Genomic DNA, 24,830 nt, shown 5'->3' on the forward strand with positions numbered 1-24,830 from the left:
GTAGTATCACTAATTCAGAAGATACTTTGACAAAACAATAATATTAGATTTATCATTTTTATGTTTCATATGTGTTCTATGAGGAAAGCTTCATCCTTAAAAGTAATTTTCATGGCAAAACAATGATCAAGTATCTAAGATCATTAGTTCAAACTTTTAGGTCCGTGGTGCCAATATTGTAGTATTGTTCTTATTTCACTAAATTCGCAAAAAGCTATGTCATTAAGTCCAACACTTGCCCCCTCCCTTCATTTTTATTTTATTTTTTCTGTAGTATATAAAGGGTGAGATTCCTAGTGACCCTTTCTATAGAGATCTAGGGTAGGTGGACAGAACATAGTAGCGAGAAAGGAATGAAGGGCCTATCACATTAATTGAGAGGGGAGCCATCCCAATCCCACAACTTCAGTTCTTATCATAAAAAGTGGTACATGGCTTGTGTGCTATTTTCATTCATAAGTTTGGAATTAAGATGTCAAACTTGTGTTTCTCCTTCTGATAATCCCCTCCTCTTTTCATTGGAGGCCACATTGATGAAATTGAATCTCCAAACTTTAGAGAGTTCCCTTTGAGATTCTATCTAGTCTACATTATGGACATTATTAAATTTAAGAAGCTGATGGAAAAGAATCATATTTACTCTTCTTTTTGGTTGTTTAGAGGTTAAGTTTGTAATAGTTGCTTTCCTTTTCACACTTGAGGTTCAGTTAATGTTTTCCGCTTGTCAAATAAAGTGGCAATGTAGTTAAAAGCTCTAGTAATCTTAACTTAGAGCCATGACTTTGTTAGAAAGTAAGGTTTGAACTTGAAATTTCCCATAGCCTGGGTCAACCTCCAAACAAAACAAGAAACTGTCTAGGACCAAGAGCATGTTTACTAAGAATAGCAATGTTTTTCAAATCACTTCCATTGAAAGCACTAAGGGAAAAAAACAAAATAGAAAATTGCAACGAATAGGTATTAAATACTTGTAGAAAGGTTAATAAAGTAGGTATATTGGTAAATTAAGGAGAAAATTATTAGAGTGGGAAGCTAAAAATAGGATCATGAATGAATTAAGCCTCATGGAAAAACAAAATTTAAGACAAACAAGAACACACCCACCCAAGAGAAAGCAATTAGAATAATGTTCACTGATACTTAGAATTTACAATGGCCTATGTTATAGCCTTTGCCTGTTTCTGGCCCCTCCTAGGTATGCCAAAATATATACCCAGCACTGCAAGTTTGTTCCTAGTACAGCTAAGACATAACTGGGAAAATTCATCGCCTAAAGGAAAAACCCTATGTACCCATGGCAAAGCCTAGAAAACATGCATTTTCACGAAGCAAAAAAATTAAGGAGAAGATTTTTTTGGACCAACTAATTGGAGCTAAGGTCCATCTATTATCTTCTTACAGATGTTTTTTATTTGTTTTAGTCACAGTGAAAATGTCAGCTTTGCTGTCACCAATGCTTTTTTTCTTTCACGGTTAAGCTCTTCAAATATTATTTTCATAAATCAAAAAATGGCCATGAGAAGGTTTTGTCTAGGCATGAACTTGTTTTGTACATATGAATTTTGAGTAATATCTATAACATATCCATCCCTTTTTTTTATATGTGGAATCTCATTTTGGCCTATGTTAACGAGATGTCTAAGATTGTAGGTAGATATGTGAGTCATCTAGTGAATACTTAAGCAATATGAATATAAATAACTTATCTTGTTTCAACCAAAAAAATAGGAAGCTACTCACAAATTTTACAATGTAGCTTTAAGATACCAAGTTAGCAAAACATTAAAATAGTATCAACTTTTTTAATTTGTTGGGGCAATGCATCTTTGAGCACTCATGATCAAAACTGAATAGTTATAAAATTTCTCACATTTGAGGATTCTTTCCAAATAGAAGTGAGCAATAGAATCTCCACTAGTTATAAATTTTTCATCTCACTGCTATCCAAAAGAATCAAGTAATTGTTTTGCTATACAAGAAGCATGGAGAAACATCAACTATTTCTTGTTGTAATAGACATCACATCAGTGAGTCATTTCTTACTCAATTTTAAACTTGAATTCATCTCAAAACATTCACACCTAACCAACCATCAATCCTCAATGTACCTGAATCATTGTTCAATTCAAGAAGATGGGACACTTGTGCTAAAACTTGTTGTATAGGCTTTTAGTTTTAGTCACATGGCACTAGGAAGGCATCATATTACTCCATCTCCAATCTCTCCATAAGGATGCAAAACTTTCGTATTCAGTTTTAAAAAGTAAATTGAGCAATGGCATAGCTATGCTTTAGCTAAGAGACAAGTTGGTTCAAAAATATAAAAAATATAGATTATTACCTCTTTGTTTTCTCCTAATGCTGCTCTTGCCTGCCCACATCTTTTCCAAGCCTCACTAGTTGATGGATTTGATTGTATTGCCTTACCAATGCAAAACCAAAAAATTTGACAATAAGAATACTCAATTGGATGATAGTATGTAGTGTTTACTTTTCAACCTTAGAAAAATCTAAAATTGCAATTTCAATATTTCTTTGAAACGCATATGCAGTTCCTCTTCCTCTGAAGGTAACAAATTTACAATAGCTTCCAAGAGAAACATGTGCTTTGATGTAATCTCTACATAGTCATCTAAAACTGATCCATTTTCATTTTTAACATCTTTTATTTCATTGTCCTTTAAAACTCTAGGTAACCATCAAACAGTGTAAACCTTCAATGCTTCCCTATTAGTTCATGCGACATTCTTCCCTAGTTTTAATGGAAACTGTTACTCGCTAATACAAATCAATATCCATTTCACAAATGTCCTTGATCCACCAGTTCTTTGGAACATAACGATGTTTACAACTTTGATTTCCATTCCACACGGGACTATTAGCTTTGTAATGCAAGGTTGATCACTAACCAATTTGCCTCTTGCAGAAGTGAAGGACCAATCATCCTTTGCAGGATCAATTGATGTCTTAGCAGCTATTGAATCAATACATCTTCCAACCACCTTTAGGTCCTCTGACCATGGTGATAGCAGTTTAGTGATCTACAAGACAATAATGAAATCTTTCTAGTTGTGAAAAATACTGGAGCTAAAAAACACCTCAATTTTATATATTAAATTACCCTTCTCCATTACTTATGTCATTCCAAGATACTCTACAACATAAAATATGGCAAGTACATTATAGGCATTCAAAGTAATAACAATTCCATAGTAGAATTTGGCACAAATTTCAAAACTTGCTGGCCCTCTAGGAAAATTAGGAAGATCCAATTCATTATCCTCTATCTCATGGGATTTTGGTACCAATCCCTGTAAGCAGATTCTCTTTGACAAGAGGGGGAACTGCACATGCAATTTTGCAACTTCAATTGATTACTAGGCGATGCAGTAAATCAATGGTGAGAAAGAAAATATTCATTTTGAAAGAGAGTTCTACCAACACTAAGGTTCTCTGGATCTTCTCATAATATAGAATAATTTGCTTCAATTGGAGCCAACATCAAAAATTTATCTACTATAAACCATTTTAAAATGCCAAATTTACCCATTGAAAGCTACATCATTAAGAAAGTTTAGACCACTAGATGGATAAAAGACAGGAAAATAATTAGCAGATCATCTAATAGGATAGAAGAGAATATAAAAGATATTGTAGTATGTGAGTAAATTATCCTGACACTAAGAGAATACAAAACTCACTAAACAAGTCTCCTGTGAATAAGCATGTCGAGATAGCAAACAAGTTCCAAGACAAACAGATTTTCTATAAATGCTAGGAAACAACTTTATGAGAAGAGAGATTTAAAAACACTATTATATCAACATATCATATTGGAAAATGGATTTTTCATTACCTGTGCCTGAGATGATTAAAACAGTTGTTGTCCATTTATAGGTGAAAGTGAAACTATTTAATTATTATTCTGAGCTCATTTATGGGATATGATCATAGTATATTTCTTATGAATAGTAAAAAATGCTAGAAAAGTTTCATCATTGATATCTAAATGGTTTTAAGAAACAATGTATCTAAGACTCTAAAGTGAATAGAAGGAACTGGCAAAAGCATTTGGAAAAGCACAAATTGAGAAACTAGTATATAAGTTGTCAGCTTTTTCAAATATTAGGAGTTTTTGTATTGAAATCCACAAATTAACAAATATGGGGAAAATAAGTTCAAAGTTTGGAACTCTTCAATAAATTTGTAAAGTGACATTTCCTATCTGCAAATAATTTGGAAGACAGATGACCATCTCGAAGATGTTAAGTCAAAATGCAAATATGAGGTCAACAAAGGACTAGCACCAACCACAGCACTTAGCAGGAAGTGAGAAGACTTGATCTCTGTAATGAACCCAAGTTAAAAAGATGCATCCCCAATCCATTTATAGTGACAAAAGCATAAGTGAAAACCTAATATGGAACTCTAGTATCTATATTTCAAATAGACTCAAATAGACTAAAGATTAAGTCTTACCAGAATATTATTATTTGGAAATGCAAATAAAAATCAATAATGATATTTTTCTCTATAATTTGAAATAAGGTAATAGATCTAAAACAAAGTTCAAAAGGATATGAGCACTAAAATGATTATTATATTATTTATCAAATAGTAAAATAGTCTATATCTTGAACTAAGAGACTAGAACTTGGTTGTTTGTATCAAATAGATCTCTACAGGATTCAGTTTGTAATAAAAAGTGATTGAGGAACAAAGGAAACAAATAATTACCTTGTGTAGATAGAACTTTTCACCTTTAATTTTTACAACAATGTTACTTGACAGCTCCATTGTCACATGTCTACACAAAAAGATCATTCACTTAAATGATATATATTGATAAATATTGTACCCCAATGTACATAAAAACAATAAATTTTATCATGATTTATTCTCTAAGGTTCAGAAAAGAAAATCTTTTATGAATGAAATCTCATCTAACTCATGTCTTGTTGTGGAGTGGAACACATGATGGTTTATAATTTTAAGGGATTCACTAGCTTCCGTAGAAAAATAGGTCACCAGCTTGGCAAGGCACTTCCTATACGTACTAATGACCTCCATATTTTCTCAAAATATGTGTGATCAATTTCTATGGTACCTAGGTTTATTTTGGTCAAAATACCTAACTTTGATGGACTCCACACCATAGGAAAAGGATTTTTGATTGGCTTATACCAAGAAAACCTAAAACCATTTGTTTTGCTCAAAATACTTGACTTTGACAGACACCACACCATAGGAAAAGGATTTCTAATTGGTATATACCAAGCAAACCTAAAACATTTATTTTGCTCAGAATACCTAACTTTGACAGATTCCACGCCATAGAAAAAGGATTGATGATTGGCATACACCAAGAAAACCTAGAACATGATAGTATTTATCCCATGATGTAAAAACAAAAATCCAAAGGAAAAACTAATCAATTAAGTTCAGAAGATCCAGTGAACCTCAAAATAGCCATCAGTACACTACTTTCTCAATCTGTAGAGGAGAAAAGAAAAATCTAGACTATAAACCAACCAAATCTAATTATTTGAAATTAGTACTCATCCTTTAATAAAATCATAACCAAAAACTAAGTAAAACTGGGGTCCAATCTCACTTCATGAATTCTCAAAAAGAAAATCTTCACCAAATTGTCTCCACACTATTGCAAATGTGGGGAGAAAATAGTAGAGTGTAAGGTCAAATTTGGAAATTCCTTCGCATCTCACTCTCATTAAGATATTAAAGATAAGAAATGAAATTCTCTCTCTCTCTCTCTCTCTCTCTCTCTCTCTCTCTCTCTCTCTCTCTCTCTCTCTCTCTCTCTCTCTCTCTCTCTCTCTCTCTCCCCCCAAACAAATGAGATGGAACATCCACCCATGGAGCTAAAAAAACATTGTGTGCACTGCTCTTGTTTTCTCTTCTCCCATCTCCACTTCTTTCAACAGACTTCAACTCTTTCTTAGAGCCATTCAAAACAATGGACTTCAACTCATTCTTACAGCCATTTAAAACAACTAATACAAAACATTGATCCACATGGTTTTGAAAAATCTATGTGAGTAGTTCCCATGGGGCATCAATATAATGTTCAAGCCTTGAAAAATTTTATAGATGTAAAACTACAATGGAATATTAACAATTTTATCAGACAACCATCAAGGTGTGAAATTCAAACAAGTCATTATTCGTTGTTTCTCATATGGACATGAGACCAACACCAATGCTGAATTGAAAGAACGTAAAACTATTTTTAAATACAAATATTAATAGTAAGAGATGAATCAAAGAAATGATCAAATTAATCTAAATCCTTTTTCTTCTAATTGAAGAGACAATGAAAACCAACAAACATAAGGAAAATGAACAAAGATTCTCCATTGAATAAAATGACGTTGAACATACCAAAAGGGATATTGCTCACCCTAAACTTCCAATGTCAATGCCAGAAGAATGAGCTCATTGATGTGGATGATGGAGGTGGTTGGAAGCCATAAAATTTTTTAGAGAAACATCCTCTAGATTTTATTGCATCATCCAAGCAGAGGTAATAATTTATTTTGATGGCATAACAAGCGATTTATGTGGAATCTGTAAGAGAATCTCCATAGAAGTTGAAGAACCTAAAACCATGCCCAAAAATGAAATGGAACTCTTACTCTATAGTTTTCAATGTGTGAATTCAGAGGGAGTGGTGGGTTGTAGATTGAGTTCGATAGTTGGGGGTGTGGAGGGCAGATTCGGCTACATCCTAGTGTCATTGTAGTGCAGGGGCCTAGTTCTATTCTACCCCTACTATTCTTCACCCTAGGCCTGCATGCAAGGAGCCCAAGTGTATGCAGCCAGATCTGCACAAAGGAAAAATGAGTAAAGCCCACCCATGTAAATGAATCCCAATTTTTTTTTGCTTGCACTCATACCCGCAAATGAATGATTTTTTTTCTATTTTACCCACGAATGAATGAAACATTTTCTTTTTGTTGGTTGAAATTCAACTTGGGAAAACATAGGTTGGTCAAAATTTTGACCAAATCGAACATAGAATTTTTATTTTTGACCAATGTAGGAATGAAAACAAAAAAAAAAGAAGGAATCATAACTTTGGTCAAAAATTTTGGTAGAAAAACAAGTGCAAATGTACTAGTTTACTAACTGCAAGATCATTACTGAGACATTCTAATAGGTGAATTAGTTAAATCTCTTAATAGAGTAGTCCTAACGGTCTATATTGAAATCCTCTAACAAGGTGCTTACTTAATTGTGAGTTGAAGTCCTTCTACCAGACACACTTCTAATAAGGTGTGGAAATCCTTTAACAAGGTGAGAACTAATAGTCTTTGTAAGCCTTTAATGTCAGGGCAGACCTTTCACATGGTAGATCATGTTTCATGATCAAACATTGTAACCTTCAATGGATATACTTTATTACTACAGTAGTAAAGATTTGTGGGTGTCATCCCCACCCCAATTTTACCTTCTCATTGGAGGATTTTTGGGTAATCATATATGGTGTCATATATGTGTGAATGCTTACTTATCTACATATTTTAGATGTATATGCTTTACATGGTATTTTAGTTTACTTATTGAATATGTGAGATGGATGAGTGGTGAATATTTTATGGGTCAAAGTTTAAAGCACTGATTCAACCCGCCCCCGCCCCCCCCCTCGACCCCCAAAAAGAAAAAATTTACCTTTCCTAATTGTAATTCCAACAACATGGAAGAAACCATTAACATCTCAAAATGAAGAATACAAGTAAGAAGTAACTATGATTATGTTCTAATGCAATTTTAGGATGAAATGCAATCCTATGCTAGATACAATCCTTAGGATTGGTTACTGAACCTGTAATTTAATTTTTATCATAGAGCTTTTATTAAGGCCATAAAATGCATACAATCCTCAATGAAATTACAATCATGAGAATATGAATATGACATTTGTCTTAGTTTTTTTGGAATTAGATGTAAGCATTAAGGCATAATAAGCTAGAATGACCAAAACACCTTTTCCTGTTAATGTAGAAAGTGAACATAAGCATCAGAGCATAAATGCTAGGATGAATAGAATGTTTCTTGCATAGAAGCACACCAAACACACAAGAGATCCTTCTGATGCTAAGTAATCAGCAAGTATTTTTTCCATGATGACCCTTGCATTCGTAACTTGAGACAAGAAAGTGATAAGTATATTCACAGTGACCTATGCATTCACTTCATAGGATGTGTATCAGTATGTTACAATAGCATAGAGAATTCATACAAATAGTCATCTAAAATGAATCAAGATACACATGGTCATCCAACACAAGATAGAGGCTCTTATAGTGGACACCCATTTTATATGTATCATTTAGATCATTGGAACAAAACTATCAAGCAGAAAATAAAATAAAGATCATTCCCCCAGTCCTTGCTTCTCTAGTCAAATTATATATCCTCAAGTTTCTCAAAGGGTAATGATAGAGAAAAATCAAAACACTCAAAAAAAAACTCATCATAACTCAAACTATGTGAGTGTTTTCAATTCAGTTTCAATATCGAGGGATTGATGTGAAGTATTGATGTTCAAAATGTATGTGTAAGAAATATCTTTAGTAGTGGGATGATAGTAGAAAAACTCAGCTCAGACAACTGATGACTGACATTAGAGAGAAATCTTGATTGAGAAGAATCTCATTAGTAGACTAAGCGATAGTAGATAGATATAGTTAGGACAACTGGTGACTGATGCAAAAGAGATGTTCTTCAAGAGGGATTTCATTAGTAGACTAAGTGATAGTAGATAGACATAGTTGGAACAATTGGGGACTGACATGAAGGAGATCCTATAAAACCATAGGGTGTTTCCCCCTAGACTATGACAATTTCAATCCATGTAGGTTCGAGCAAAGTCTCAAAGATAATTGAGAGTGTATACATGAGTAAAATCAGAAAACTAAAGAAGGAATGTGAAATATTGAAAGCAAGAAAGCAACTATACAAGAGCTAGAAGATGCACTATAGTATGTAACATTTGAAACAAGAGGCACCTATTTACTAGGGTTTCACCTTCTTGGCAGAGATTCTATTTTTGATACCATGATGCATGTTTGCCAAGTTTTCATCAATGACACTTTTCTTGTTTTTCAATTTTTTTGTTCTTTTCTCTTCTTCTTTTTTATTTTATTTTATTTTTTATTTTTTTCAGTTTTTTGGTATTTTCAAGGCACCTATTGCTAGGTTTTCACCAAGATAATAGTTTTTTTAGGACTTTTTGCAATTTTTAAACTTTTTTTAGGACATTTAGATATGTAAAAAGAGCTTCAAAAGCATATTAGAAGAGAAATATTGTGTGATTTTGAACTTTGAACATAGTTCTTTGAGATCTTTGTTTTTGAATTGTCCTCCATTATCAATGGTGATGAAGGATGGTACACCATACCTACAGATGATGTAGGTGAGAATGAATAGAGATACAATTTTTCCATTGGCCTCAAAAAGTGGGAATGCTTCTACCTATTTTGTGAAGTAGTTTGTAGTTGTGATGATGAACTTGTGTACATTCAAGGAAGATGGATGAATCTGACCCACCAAATCAAAGGCCCATTATTGGAAAGTCCAAATTGTAATAAAAGGAATTAGCTCCCTTGTTGGAGCATGAATCAAATTTCGATGAAGTTGGAAATGTTTACAAGACTTGGCATATTTGATTGCCTCTTTCTCGATTTCCATCCAATAGTAAGTAGCTCTAATAAGTTTTTGAGCTAGTATCAAACCATTTGAGTGTGATCCACAAATACCTTTGTATACCTCAATTAAAAAATGTTTTGACTCTTTGGGTTCTAGACACTTAAGGAGTATACCATCAGGACCTCTCCTAAACATGTCATTAGCGATGATGACATATTGTGAAGCATTTCAGATAAGGTGATGTTTCTCATTCTAGGTTAGAATATTTAGAATAATCTGGTCCTGTAAGTAAGAGTAGATGTGATGGTAGCGAGATAAATCATGTCCTATCACAGAATAGATCATTCAAGATTCACGGGAATCATAGTCAGGGGAGGATAATATCTCCACCAAGAATTCATGTTGAAAGTCATTTTCTAGCATTTGTAACATAGAATCTAGAGTGGTTATTGCATTGACCACCTTTTTATCTGCCCAAGGAATCTATTGGAAAGTAACGTGTGCAAAGTATTTTTTAGATCATCAACCATTCTCTTGTAAGGTGTAAATTTTTTATGTTTTTTTTTATAGATATCATTGACTTGATTGATCACCAACTATAAGTCACCAAAAATATTCAATTCATCTACCCTCTGTTCAACAATGATTTTCATCCCATTGATCAAGGCTTCATATTCAACAATATTGTTTGTACAAGGAAATAGAATCTTGTATGCCTTAGGTAAAGAATATTTTTGTGGTGTTATGAATAGAAGTCTTGTACTAAATCCTTGTTGTGTGAAGGATCCATCAAATAACATAACCCATATTTGGTGTGTCATCAATAGAATAGAGTCAAAAGGAAATTCAACATCCAATGAGTGGTGACTTTGCAACAGTTTCTCTCCTAGTCAATCGGTGATTTCTTGTCCTTTGATAGCTTTCTATTCTACATATTTAGTATCAAAATCACTCAAGATCATAACCCATTTAGCCAACCTTCCTTTTGTAGTAGCTTTGTTGAGTAAAAACTTAAATGAATCAATCTTTGCAATTAGTCTTGTAGTATGAGAGGCATGTAGTGCCATAGCTTCTGGGAAGCAAAAATGACTACCAAGAAAGCCTTCTCACTAATACTATAATTCATCTCGTAGGAGATCAATGTATGACAGGGATAATAAATAGCTTGCTCCTTGTTGTTGTTGTCTTCTTAAGTCAGTAAGATTTCTAGAGATGAGTCAGTTGCAGAGATATATGAAATAAGTGGCTTCCCATGAATAGGAGGCATTAGTACTTGCAGATTAGTAAGTTAGTGCTTGATCTAATTTAATCTTTGATTGTAATATGTGTTCCAGTTATATTTCTCGCCCTTATTCAAATTTTAAGTGAAAGATTATGATTTATCTTCTAACTTTGATATGAACCAGCAGAATAGATTGAATTCTTCCTTGTAGCCCTCTAATTTAACTGATGTTGTAAGGTGGAGGCATTTCCATTATAGCTTGAACTTTTTCCAAATCTACTTCTATTCCCTTTGCAGACATAATGCATCTAAGTAGTTTTCCTGATGTGGCACTAAAAGAACATTTCTTAGGATTTAATCTAATACTAAATTTCTCCATGTGATCTGTAATAGGTCCCAAATCTTGGAGATGAGTGCTTCGCTACATAATCTTGACTAAAGTATCATCAACATAATCTTTCATTTTTTAATGCATCATATCATGGAATATTGTTGTAACTGCATGTTGATATGTTGCATTAGCATTCTTTAAACTAAATGACATTACATTCTACCAAAAGGTACCCCATGCACAAGTTAAAGTAGTCTTCTTTTGGTCTTATGGCACAATTTTGATTTGATTGTAGCCAAATAAATCATCTATTAATGAGTAAATTTCATATCTAATCATCATTTCTACTATCATATCAATGTTAGGTAGTGGAAAATCATCCTTAGGACATTATTTGTTGAGACCTCAGAAATCAGTACACACTCTAATAGATTTGTCATGTTTTGAGACTAGAACTATATTTGATGTCCATTTAGCATACTCAATGGCACAAATAAAACCAACTTTCAAATTTTTTTCCAGTTCATCTTTAACAAGAAGTGTTGCATGAGAATACATCTTTCTAAGTTTCTTTTTAATAGGTTTCACTCTTGGTGCAATAGAAAAATGATGCATGATAAGATTGGGATTTAGACCTAGCATATAAAAGTATTTTCATGCCAAGTTGGTCTTCTTTTCCCAAAAGAAAGCAATAAATTCTTCTTTTTCTTCAGCAAATAAGGATTGTGCAAGATGTATAATATGAGGATGTTCCTAAGTTCTCAAATTGATTGGTCATATTGGTTCAATTAATACTAATAATCTCTCCTGGAAGTGACTTGGAAGTGCATCAAATGTCTCATCCTTAGGTGCCTTAAAGAAGTTTTCACCTTTGGATACTTCTTTTGTTTTTATTATTTTTGGTTTTGATACTACCACAATGTGGTTTTCACCATGAAAGTGTCTATTCCCTTTTCTTTTGATTGTATGAATGAGATATTTGATGTCATTTTTAGTCATATTGATATTGTGTTCACTGGTGGAAGATGCTATTGGTTCAATAATGTGGAGATAAAAAGAAAGAGCATAATCATTCTAGAATGTAGGGACTTTACTAGATGTAGTATTTGAGTTCCATTCTATCAACTCGAGATAAGTGAGTGAAAGAGAAGGGGTGAGTTCAATTTCATTCATAGTATACTCATCAAATGCATGAACAACTAAGTTGAGACCTAGAGTGATATCATCCAAAGATATGTTTGAGTTCCTCTAAGTTTTAACAACATCAATTGAGGGTATGTCAATATTAGTAGAGTGAGACTCATTAGACCAAACCATAGACTACTCTCCTACCTTGATTTGGTTTTCATATGTGAACTTTGTCGATATCCTTATCAGAAGTTGCATTTGAGAGAGAATCAAATTCATACTCTTGAAAATTAGTGCTACATGGATTCAAGTTGTAGTATTCCCCAACTTTCATGGGTACCCATTATCCAATTTCATTATCATCTTTATTTTGACAAATTCATTCAACAACAAGAGAATGACTAGACTCACCTTGTTCCTTTTGACTTAGAGGAGCATCCGTAGCATTCTCAGAATAATCACTATCAACTTTAGCAACTACTAGCACTTGGTATAAAGTCATTAGACTATGCAAAAAATGTAGCAAGATCTAGTGGAATGGGGTAAGGAAAAGTATCCTCATCATTAGAACTTTCCACTTGTTTGTTAGAATCAATTTGTGACTCGTGTTCAAATGAACTGTCAAATTTAGGTACAAATTTGTTGATCCTTAGATGAAAGAAAACTTTCTTGAAGCCTAGGCTTGCTATGTCACAAGGCCTTCTAGATGTTTCATTGATTGGATCTATCATTCCTTTTTTATTACATCCTATAGGACCATTTCCTTTATAGCCAAGGCAGTTTATCAGTTTAAGACCTAGTCCATACTTTTCAGGAGTTATCTCATGAGATTGGTCTGTGAGATCTACTAGAACATCTTCTTTGTATAACCAAGAAGCAATATATTTGTTTTCATCTTCATCTTTTAGAGGTAAAGTGGCTTGTATAAAGGCACCATTGAACACAGTCTTAGGTGATACCACAAAAGGTCTCTTCATTTTAGACAGTCTCCCATAATGATTGGGAGATTCAAGCATAGATGTCAAAGACTAAACTGGTTCAATGTGATACTCACCCATTCCACTTTCTATTAACTTAAGAGTCTTCTCCATTTATTTGATTTTGTTGATATGATTATATATAGACTCTCTATTGGTAGGAACAAAACTATCAGCAGACTTGAGCATGTTACATGTGTAACTGGTATTAGCAAGTATGGTAACTTTTAATCCTTGGAATAAAAACTAAATGGATTGGTGATATGTAAAAGATACTACTTTCATTTCATGAATGTAAGGTCTTTCTAATAGTATCTTGTATGCTAAAGGGATATCAAAGACCTAATAGATAACATCTCATTCTATAAGACCAACTTGAAGAGGCAATGCAATAAGAACTAGGAATTTTTCATTCTACCTCATCATATGCTTTAATGGAGATTTTGTGGCGAGGATCAATAGACTCTTCATCGTAACCCAAATGTTTAAGAAAATAAGCAAAACAAATTTTAAGACCAGCTCCATTATCCATAAGCACATGGTGGACACTTTTTTTAATGGATCGTGACTTCAATATGCAATGATTAATTGTGAGGATGACTCAAAGAATTATCATCCTCTTCAAAAAAGAACAAATAATGAGGCAAGTTTAGGTGACCTACCATGGATTGAAACCTATCAAGATCAAGATCTTGAGTTATGCTTGCCTTGGTGAGGGCTTTGTCAAGAATTGACCTATGAGCAGACAAGATTTTAAGTAGTTCAAATATAGTTATTTGAGCTTTCATTCATTGCAATTGTTCAAGGATATTATAATTTGTAGTAGTGTAGGATGTTACAATTTTTGTGTTCTTTCCAGATGGACTAGCATCAGGTTTATCTTTATGGTGACCAACTTTAGGCGCAGAAGGTGCAGAGCCTTTGAGTACTATCTTAGCATGAGAACATGTGACAACATTGGCATAGAATTGTGATTTTTTTTTATTAGATGTGAGAGATGTAGCACCTCTTAGAACAAATGAAGTCTTAGGTTTTGTATTTTCTTTTTTCCCTTTGATCATAATGATATCACAATATTCAGAGCCTAAAGGTTCAACCATGTTGATACGTTATCAACATTGGTATATGTATAGTTGACATTGTTGTTTTTATGTTTAGAAATTTCTCCCTTGTCATATGGAGGAAATGGTTCCTTAAAAGTTTTATGATATGAATTCTTGTAATGTCCATCCACAACTATTTCACTATCATCAATGAGGTCTTGAACCTTATGTCTTAGATTAATATAGTTGTTTGTCTTCTGGTCCTTGTTTTGATGGTATTCACAATATGCATTCTCATTTCACCATGTAGATCATGTTTGTGGATCATAAGGCCAAGAATTATCAAGTGGAGTAATGATCTCATTTTGAAGTATATTATTGTAGACCACTTCAATAGGTTCACCCAAAGGCGTGTATTCATGTTTGGGTCAAGAACCCAAAATGAGCTCTTAGCTTTATTTCCAAATGTCTTGTTGTCCATAATAGATAGTTCAATGGTTTTAGACACATGTGTGTTATCTATGAGATTAAAAGCTTCTTTAAGAAGTTTGGGAGTGATATTGTCCACCATTCCATCATGTAATACTCTAATTTTTTGTTAACATACTTGGACTTGTCTTTGCTAGAGGTAGACCCTTGTTTGATGTCTTTTTGAAGGGTTAATTTGCCTCTCTTTATAATGAACTCATCTATGTGGATACCTTGTATAATCATGTATTCAAAGGTATGTGGACCTTGAAGGTGTATTTTGTATCCAAATTTTGGTAAGAGGTTATCCATGAAAATATCAAATTTTTCAGTCTCAAGGATCTTACGTGAGTATTTGATGTACAATTGTCTCCATCTTTGGAGGAATGTTAGGAAATCTTTAGAGGAATGTTAGGAAAGGTTCTCCAACTCTCTTTTTAAGTTTGCAAAGATCTCTTATGTTGATTAGATGTTGAATGTTGTGTGAATATTATTGGATGAACATATTAGCAATCTCATCAAAAGTATTAATTCTAGTAGGTAATCATGAAAACCATTCCATAGCTTGGCCACCCAGACTTCATGGGAATAATCACATGAGATATGTTTGATTGTGTATGAACTCCATGGACAAAGAATCAAAATCCCTTAGGTGATCTTGGGGATCAGATGTTCATAAGTACTTGTCATATTTTGGTAGCTCAACTCCTCTAGGAAAATGAAGCATGTGTTAATCCTTGTCAAAAGGAAATGAACAAATAGCATCTAGCGTGTATTGTTTAGCCAATTTATCTTTGTCTTTCAAAATTTTTGCTAATTTCTCTTGCATGGCTTGGAGTTTTTTTTGTAACTTGGAGCTTTTAGATTCCTCTTCTTGTATGACAATTGTTTCAACAATTTAGTTTTGAGGTAGTTCTTCTTCTTCTTGAGTAAGTTTGAGGAAATAATTTTCTTTCTCATCATTGAGCAAGATTTCCATCATTTTTTGGAAGTTTTTATCTTTATGACATTTCTCTATGTCTTCTGGGGGTATTTTGTCAATATTCCCATACTCATTTGTATAGGTGTAAGGATCCTTGAGCCTTTCAATTATTTGGAATTCCTCTCTATTTTCTCTCCTACTATTTTTATCTGTTTCTTGATCTTGATCTTCCAATCTAGCAATGTAGAAGCTTTCAACTTTTTAGGATGTATAGGTGTTTAGAATAGAAGTTCATATGTTCTATTTAAATATTTAGGTGTCTTGTCAATGTCGAGGTGTTATTGAAATAATGTATTCCTAACTTATTGTAAGTTTAAGGAAAAGACTCTTTGAGCACTAGGTTGACCAACAAGTGAAGGAGACTATGATGATCCTTCACTATACTTGGACTGTATGTATAACTAGGAATGACCTCCACCAAAATTCCTATCTCTATCTCTACCTTGTCTAGGTCAATGGGGAGGAAACACGTTTCTACTCCTAGTTACAAAAGTCATAGTCAATGACTTGTTATAAAGTTTAAACAAGGACCACACTTTAGAACATTGTCTCAAAGTAAGTAAGTAAGTGTGATGTATACCAAGGTACGAGTAGTCAAAGGAATGGCTAGAACAGATGAAAGATTGACTATCATGATACAAGCGATATCAACACAATAGAACAAAGAGAATAGTAGAGTAACAAGACTTATTCATATGCAAATCACAAGTAATCAACCAAGCAAGTTGTCTGAATTGTAGACTATTGCAGAAAAAGGAATGACTTAGTATACTTGAACAAATACTAGATGTGGACCAAGTTTTGATGAGGAAGATTAAAATAGCTCAATGTGTCAGACAATTTTTTGATAAACTTGTGCAAGAAAATGACTCTGAGGAGAGTAAATGACATAAATCAAGCAAGCTAATGCCTCTGACAGACAATTTATGAGCAATTTTGATAGTATAAGAACTAAATCTTGCATGAGGATCTAGGAAGACCTGCATGAGGAAGTGTGCAGATTACGTGAGTAAAGGGAACAAAATTTTCCAAGTTCTTTTATCATGCAAAATTATGTACTGAGTTGCATGAGGAAGTGACAGATTTCTAGGTTAACCAGTTTTTGACCAATTTGACAGTGTTTTGGTACAATCTTGTGGGAGAGATCTCAGACTCCTAATGCAAGGAAGTACAAAGTATTATGTGCAAAAATGTATTTTGACAAATGCAAAGGTCCTGACTCACACAAAATTTTGTAATAAAGTAGGTGAGTAAAGATTAAACTAACAAGTTTGGACCATATTTGAAGAAGCTTTGATAAGTTCTGACAGGTTTTGGACATATTACAGACAATGTTTGTGTTTTTCAATCAGATTTGGACATCATTTTCAGATTGACATTGTTTTGGGATTGATTTAGCAAGTAGACAATTGGTTTTCAGACTTGTTTGTAAAAAATAGACAAGAGGATACAAGCAATAGTCGTAATGAATTCAATCAAGGACAAAAAAACGTGGAGGGATGGGGGAGTCTTGATATTGTATTTGGATAGACTCAAAAAAGACACTTTTAATCCTTATAACTAAAAATGGTAGAGGCAACAAAATCCTTTTCTCACAACTTATGTGCATGTGTTCACCTCACACGGCCATGTCACCCCACTAGAGGATGCCCATGTTTTTGGTGTATTCCAAGAACTCAATAACATGTATGTTCAAAGGTTACCCTTGAGGCAAGGGCCAGTGTCATATACCACCTTCCAACATCCAGGTACATTCCTATGGTGAGGATCTAAAGGACAAATTCTTCCCCCTCCTTGCACATAGATTATGACTCGTTTTAGAGGTGAAATGGGTAGCAACTAACTACAAAGTTTTTAATAGTCTATGATTCACATTAATCCTCGATGGCCTCATGAATGAGGTTAACAAAAACAACCCACACTGACACCTAAAAGTGCACATATTTGACTAGCAAGACTAGGGGTGGCACTGCCCAGTACAACAGATAGAGCCTCCTTTTGATATGCGATATTAGAATCAAGAGAAATAAATCAACATGGATTTGGAGTCTTTGACTCTACAAAGCTTCTTTATTATAGTGAGGTGGAATCATTGACATTAGGTTCATGTTCACTTGGGTCATTCTAGAGGTTGGATCACTTTAGTAGACCCTCTAAAGGTTGAATTAGACTTGGTTCAGATTCAAGGGTCTAAGTTTCTGATTTTCTCAAAGGGAAAAGAGAATACTCTTCTACCTTTTCACCTTAACCAAATGTATGTGTAACACATTCTTCATTGATCTATCTTATCAATCCCAACTTGTATTATTCTAGGGTTTTGATTTTCCCAAAAGGAAAAGAGCATTATCCCTTCATTGAAAGATTCATTTGGGAGAACCTCTACATTTCTTTCCTTGATTGGGTACTATCTTCCAAAGGCATCTAGGTTGTTTATTTACTTTTGGGCATCACTTCCAAGTAGCAAAGAACATAAACCCTTATTCCTTTGTCTAGAGCCCTACAAAGTTCACAAGTCCTATTAAACTATGTGAATTGAAAAGCATGTAAAAAGACACATTGTTTAAGTGGATTTGAATTATTCTTTGACAAGCGGTTCTTTGAGAAGCATCTTTCAATCAAACCATTAGTAAAGTTTGTATGTTCATTTCAAGGTATCTTTGGCAATCATCCTGCAAACCACTATTATGTTATTTCAAAAATTAGAAATCATAAATACTTGTACTTCATAAATAGAGATTAGTATAGAATTATTAAGATAGATTAAAAATGCAAACTTTTGGATTCTCTATTGTCAAGTCTCGTGTGAGACTATATACCAAGCCGCGTAAGGAAGTACTTTGTGCCACACGAGAGAATGTTATCACCATGCAAGCATATACTTTGGCAAGAGGAACTAAAAAGAATGGTGTGAAATTTTAGATTTCTCACATGAGAAAGGATCTTTGCACACAAGATTTCATTATATTGTATGGAACATAATCTAGAATGTCTAAAATGAAGATAAATGAGGCCAGAAAATTGGTTTTTTGGCCCCACGGTGGGTGCCAGAAATGTGTGTGTTGAATATGGTCCTCTAATTCAACTACACACTTCAACATGATCATTGTTTTTAGTGACATCTAGAATGAACATGAGATTCTTCATCTGATATATGTGTACAAGGTGATATGTTTCCTTCTAACTAGATGATATTTTACTATGTGCTCTTAGAATCAAGAGTTTAGTAACCAGACCAAACTAGTATGAAGGATTTGAATGTATAAAAATGCAAGATTAATCTATGTTTTTGAGATTTTTTATGTAAAGATATGAAATAATCTATATGATATTCAAATTAATCTAAGAACAATGATATGAAAATTGAATGCATTGTAATCTAGATGATAAGCATGTAAAAGAAATGGAGGTTTGAATTTAAAATGCTTGATTGATCAATCCAAAGATGGTTTGATACTCTTCACTTGCATCCTTTTCAAATGAAAGGTCGAAGGTCTCTTTTATAGAATCTTGGACCTAATCAATGGACAAGATTAAACCGTGTGTACGGTTCAGATCGAATGACAAACTGAGTCCTCCATTTTTATGGAGTTGAATGAGATGAATTAGGGGAGAATATTGATCCATTCAAATATGATATCATAATTTAATATTCTAATTAGTTAAATAATTAGTTCAACAATTATGATGTATATATTTAAATAATTCAATATGTTTAATTCCTTTTTCATGTGTATTAGCTAAAGCGGGTGGATTTTAATTTAATTAAAGTGATAGGACTTATAATTAAATTAATTCAATTAGCAAGTTAATTGAGCCAATTTCAATCAGTATTTAGGAATTAAATAAAGTATTTGATTAATACAAATTAGGGATCTTCTACATTTGACATTTAGGTCAAGTAAAGATAATAGAAACCAGAAATGCCTAGTACAATAGGACTTGAATGACCAAGAAATTAATGTTGTAGGATTGATGCACTGAAATTGGTTCAGAATGCCAATGTGCCAAATCAGGGGTATTACAAGTACTAGAGATAAGAAAAAATAAGATTTGATAAAATGGGGAAAAAATGTAGACTTAAATAATTTGGAGGCCTAGGCATAAAAAACTTGAGTTGGCAAAATGAGGTGCTAGGGGAAAAACTTATCTGGAGAATGTTTAAAGCACATGTAATAGTAAATAGGCCAAAATTTAATATCATAAATATTTAAACAATAACAATCCTTTGTCTTTTTTTAGAACTAAAAATCCTCCAAAGGTTCAATATTTTTGGAACTTTACATGAAACTACCACTCATTATTAGCTAATAACTTAACTTGGGATATCATATTAGGCTAGGTTGCTTTATTTTGGGAAGATTCATGGCATGGACTCTCTTCTCCAAATAGTGTAAATGTACCTATAAACATTAAAGATACTCTATCGACTATGTGGGGTAACAATGTGAGTGATTATAAAATTTAAATTAATGATAACCATTATTGAGGATGGTAACAAAAAACCCTAGATGAAACTCCACTTTTATCACAGGAAAAGTACATTTTAAATCAAATTTTAAAAATTAGTCAAGAAAATCATAAAGATAGGACAAATAAAATAATTCAGGGAGCCTCAAAACACATATTATAAAGTCAAACTAGGGTACGAAAAGATAATAAATTCTCAACAATGAGATAAGAGTGACATCCCTCTAAATCTATGTTGGGATCTAGCTTGTCTTCTAAAAGTAGGTATCTTCCTTTGGGTTACTTTTCAAAATAAAATTCTAACAATAGATAGGTTTACCAAGATGGGTTTTGAATGATTTGAATTATTTTATTAATTCAGAGGATAATATTAATAGAAGAAATAGTGGTATTGTTGACACATAATGAGCCATATGAAAACTTATATTCATTCATAATACTAAAAATTATGTACAATTATGGAGAATCTCATAAGTGAGATGTATGCCTAAGATTCAAATCAATTTTTGGACAAACTCGTGGATGAGATGTATGTACAAGTTCATAAAATTTGGGTTATCCCATGAATGAGATGTGTACCCATGAACTCCATAGGAGGTGTACAATCCTGTGGATGAGATGTATGCCCACAAACTCCATATACAAGATCTGGTACAAATTGGCAATCTCAACAAATGATATGTATCTCCATATCATTCTAATCTTAGATTCAAATTGAACCATTTTATACATCTTCAAGGATGTTGAAAAAGTTATTCGATTTACATTCCTATTAGAAGCTGAATGGACAACCAAAAATTGGAAGGTATGATGGAGCCCAAAATTCTAGTCTCCATTTTTTATCTTGAAGAGTGAGTAAATATGAATTTGGAAAAATAATGGATTCAAAGATTTATGTTCATATGAAGGGCTTGCTAGCCAGAGATAGTTTTATGACAAAATGTTATTGATTTCATATATCCTTGCATATACCTAGACGTAATCATGGAAATACATTTCTATCAATAATGAATTAGCAAAACCATTTCAAAAGGACCTTTTCAATGATGCAGAAGGACTATTCTGGAGTCATGATTTTTGCAAGGATGGTAAAATGAAAAATCTGTTCACTTATCAAATTTCCCTGCAAACCATGTTCCTGATTCAACAGTTGGTGTTAGCATACAAATGAGTATAATAGAATATGATGTAGTTTATATAAAAATATTTAAATCACCATAATAATGCTTATATAAAAACTATGATATATGGGTGCACATAATCATCATATGAATGAAGGTTTGAGAAAGTATGCATAGCTAATGTGAAACAAGTTCAGAAGATACACTTGTCTCTAGTCTATATGCTAGTGCCACCTTTTCAATACTTATAGATCTAGAATGGACAATTATGAAATACATTAGTAGTGTATCTTGAACCTAATCAATTCACTCAGGAACAAACCCACAATAGAAGAAGATACAATTCAAGTATTTTGGATATGTCATCTAATTGTTAGATGTTATTGGAAGTATTTCCTTAAAGAATGATGTACAGGTTCAAAATTATTGGGAGTATACAACAATAAAGGATATGATTATGTGGGAAATCCTAACAAAATAGAATGATATAGTGTCACTAAAACTCCACTCTAAAGTGAGGCTCTTCACAAGGAATGGGAGAAATTTGGAAAATATAATCATGTGATTGAATTTGTGGCTCAATCATCGTAGCACATAAACAAGAGAAAGAGACATTTGAAACTAATATTCATCATCATGAGCCAAATAAATTTGTATAGGAATAGATGTCATAGAAGAAGAATTTAAAAAGATATAGAAATAAATAAATTTATTTGTTTTGGTTTGATTACTAATATTTATCATGTCATGTTTGTTGCAGGTGTCTAAATAATGGAAGGAGGACTTGAATGAAGCTCGGGGTGACTCAAAACTTATCCATGATCACCATTTCTCTCGGAAGTCTAAGGTACACTTGGCCACACCATTTTCTTAGATATATTGCACGATTTGAAGCTTGTGAATAGATGAGTTATCATATCTAAATGGAAGAGGAAGGGCCTGTGCATTTTCCATGTTATAAGAACAAATGCCAATGAAATATTTGCTTGAAAATGTTTAATATCCAAGTAGCATCAAACATTAAAAGAAGAACCTGGACAGAAATAATATGGTTAGTAAAGGTACAAGGAGGAGCATTTTCTTATGTTAATAGGGAGCGTGAGTTGTGCATATTACATAAAACATGTTTTGGTCACCACTTCAGAGTATAAGGCACATAATCTTAACTATAGCTTATACCAAAATAAAATTGTATATTAAATATCGGTTGGCTATTGGTTTTGAAAAGATACAAAGGTTAAATTAATGCCCTTTCATTTTTTATAAATAGGAGATTGCAAATCAAGAAAAGATATAATTCATATTCATATATACTAACCAAAAAAAATCATACTATACATGCGCATTTGATGTATTATATTCTTTCATTCGCAAATGAATAAATTTTTGAACTAAGCTCGTGAATTCATATTATTAAATAAATATATTCATATGTGATTTTTGAACTAAGCTCATGAATTCAGATTATTAAATAAATATATTCATATGTGTTTTTGGAGTCAAACCGCATTGGATGGATCATTTGTAAGTAGTGTCTTTGGAGCAATTTTATTTCTGGCATGATCAATAAGAAATATTTATTTTGTTTGCATGAAGATTTAGAATTAAAATATTATAAAATTTCATACTTTAAAATTAGTATTTTAATTTTATAAATAATTTATATGATAGATAAGTGAATAGGATCAATTATTGCATTTTAAAATCAAACATCATAGATATTGTGAAACATTTAATTGTTTCAAAATCTATGTCTAGTTTTTCTTCGAACCACAGGAGTTAAAATCCATTCTAGACTATTTTAAAATTGTGTCCAAATATTTGATCTATTTTATCTTGATTACTAAATTGTTTATAATTAATGTATGTAGAGTTTTATAAAGTTGTATGTTTTAAATTTATAATACTGACTCTATCACCCTTTAGCACTGATCTTTATATTTTTCATAATTCACAATCCATACACTGGCAATTATTTCATATCTTGCCTTTGAAGAATTAATATATTCATTTGTTGCAATAATCTATACTTATTCTTATTTTAAAAAATTCATATATTTATATTCATTATTCTTAATTTGTAATTTGCAAGTTAAAAGCTTTATATAATTCTTATCATTTGGAAAACTTTTGTTGCATTCATATTCTAACCAATCTACTATAAGCACCATGGGCTTAAGTGTTTTGTTCAGGATTAGGTATACTCACCTTGGTTTTGTAGAGCCAAAAGTGTAGGGGATTTGGATCGCATCGATCAATCCCATCAAGTTGGCCATAACTAGTTGGATATCCCAACATTGAGTTGGCAAGACTCGTAGGATTCCAATCTACGATTTTCGGAACCAATGAGGTCATTGAAATTGATTAAGTATTAATTAAAGCTCATTTTTTAAATGTTAAATAATTTATGATCATTGAAGGTCCATCTAGATGCCCACTTTGCAAAAAATAATCTAAAAAATATGAACACTTGCTTTATGACCATTCATTTGTTAAGAATTTTTGGTATTGGTTATGTAAGAAATTAAATTGGAACTGCATTCCTTGATAACCTTTTTTTTAAGTTGGCCAAAACATGGTTGTTCTAAGGTTTAAATTAGTATATGAAAAATGTCCCCTTCCATACTCCTATGGGAACTAAGGAAAGAAAGGAATAAAAGAATTTTCTACAATAAAAAGATGGATATAACATCCTTTTTTAATAAACTGAAGTCTTGTATTATTGAGGTAGTTAACAATATTCTCATAACTCATATAAGGAAGAAGGTTCCTTTTCAAATTGGGATGCAAAGATATGTAAAAATTGGTTTAAACTAATTAATCCACCAATGATATACTCAAAATCCAACAAGATCTCTAGGAAAGAATGTAAATGAGAACCTCCTCCTGTAGGATGGTCAAAGTTAAATTTTGATGGGGCTTCTAGAGGTAATCCAAGACCAACATGCTTCAGATGTATTAATTGTTCAAATAATAGTTCATGCCTAACCAAACATTTAGGATTATTGTCAAATAACTTAGCCAAATTAGAGGCCCTGATAGAAGGCTTAGCTCTAAGTAGAGAGGTAGGTATTAATAAATTAGTTATCAAAGGATACTTGCAAACTATGCTAAATGCATTAAGAAAAAGAGAGACCCAAAATTGGATCCTTAATTCTAAACTTGAATATGCCCTAGCCATTGTTGATCAATTTGAAGAAACAATACTAACACATATTTATAGGGAAGGTAATAGAGAAGCAAATAATATTGCTAAAAAAGGAGGGAATGGATAAGAGGTTCTAATAAGACAAGCTAATATTATAAGTATAACTTAGACACTTATTCTTGTAGCAAAATTGGTTTAGAACTTTTGCTGTCAAAATAACATGTTAAATTTAGTTGATTTCATGGAAGTTTAATGTTTTTGATAAGAAAAA

General features: G+C 32.5%; 1 pseudogene; it reads right to left on the reverse strand.

Annotated features, from left to right (window-relative positions):
- Nucleotides 1–2,510: 2,510 nt before the first annotated feature.
- LOC149535747 (phototropic-responsive NPH3 family protein NPY3 pseudogene) lies at nt 2,511–4,797 on the reverse strand (annotated as a pseudogene).
- Between the last annotated feature and the right edge of the window lie 20,033 nt (nt 4,798–24,830).

The sequence above is a fragment of the Cupressus sempervirens genome, chromosome 10, assembly GCF_028749045.1.
Source record: "Cupressus sempervirens isolate cs-2001-9-10 chromosome 10, ASM2874904v1, whole genome shotgun sequence".
Lineage (NCBI taxonomy): Eukaryota > Viridiplantae > Streptophyta > Pinopsida > Cupressales > Cupressaceae > Cupressus > Cupressus sempervirens.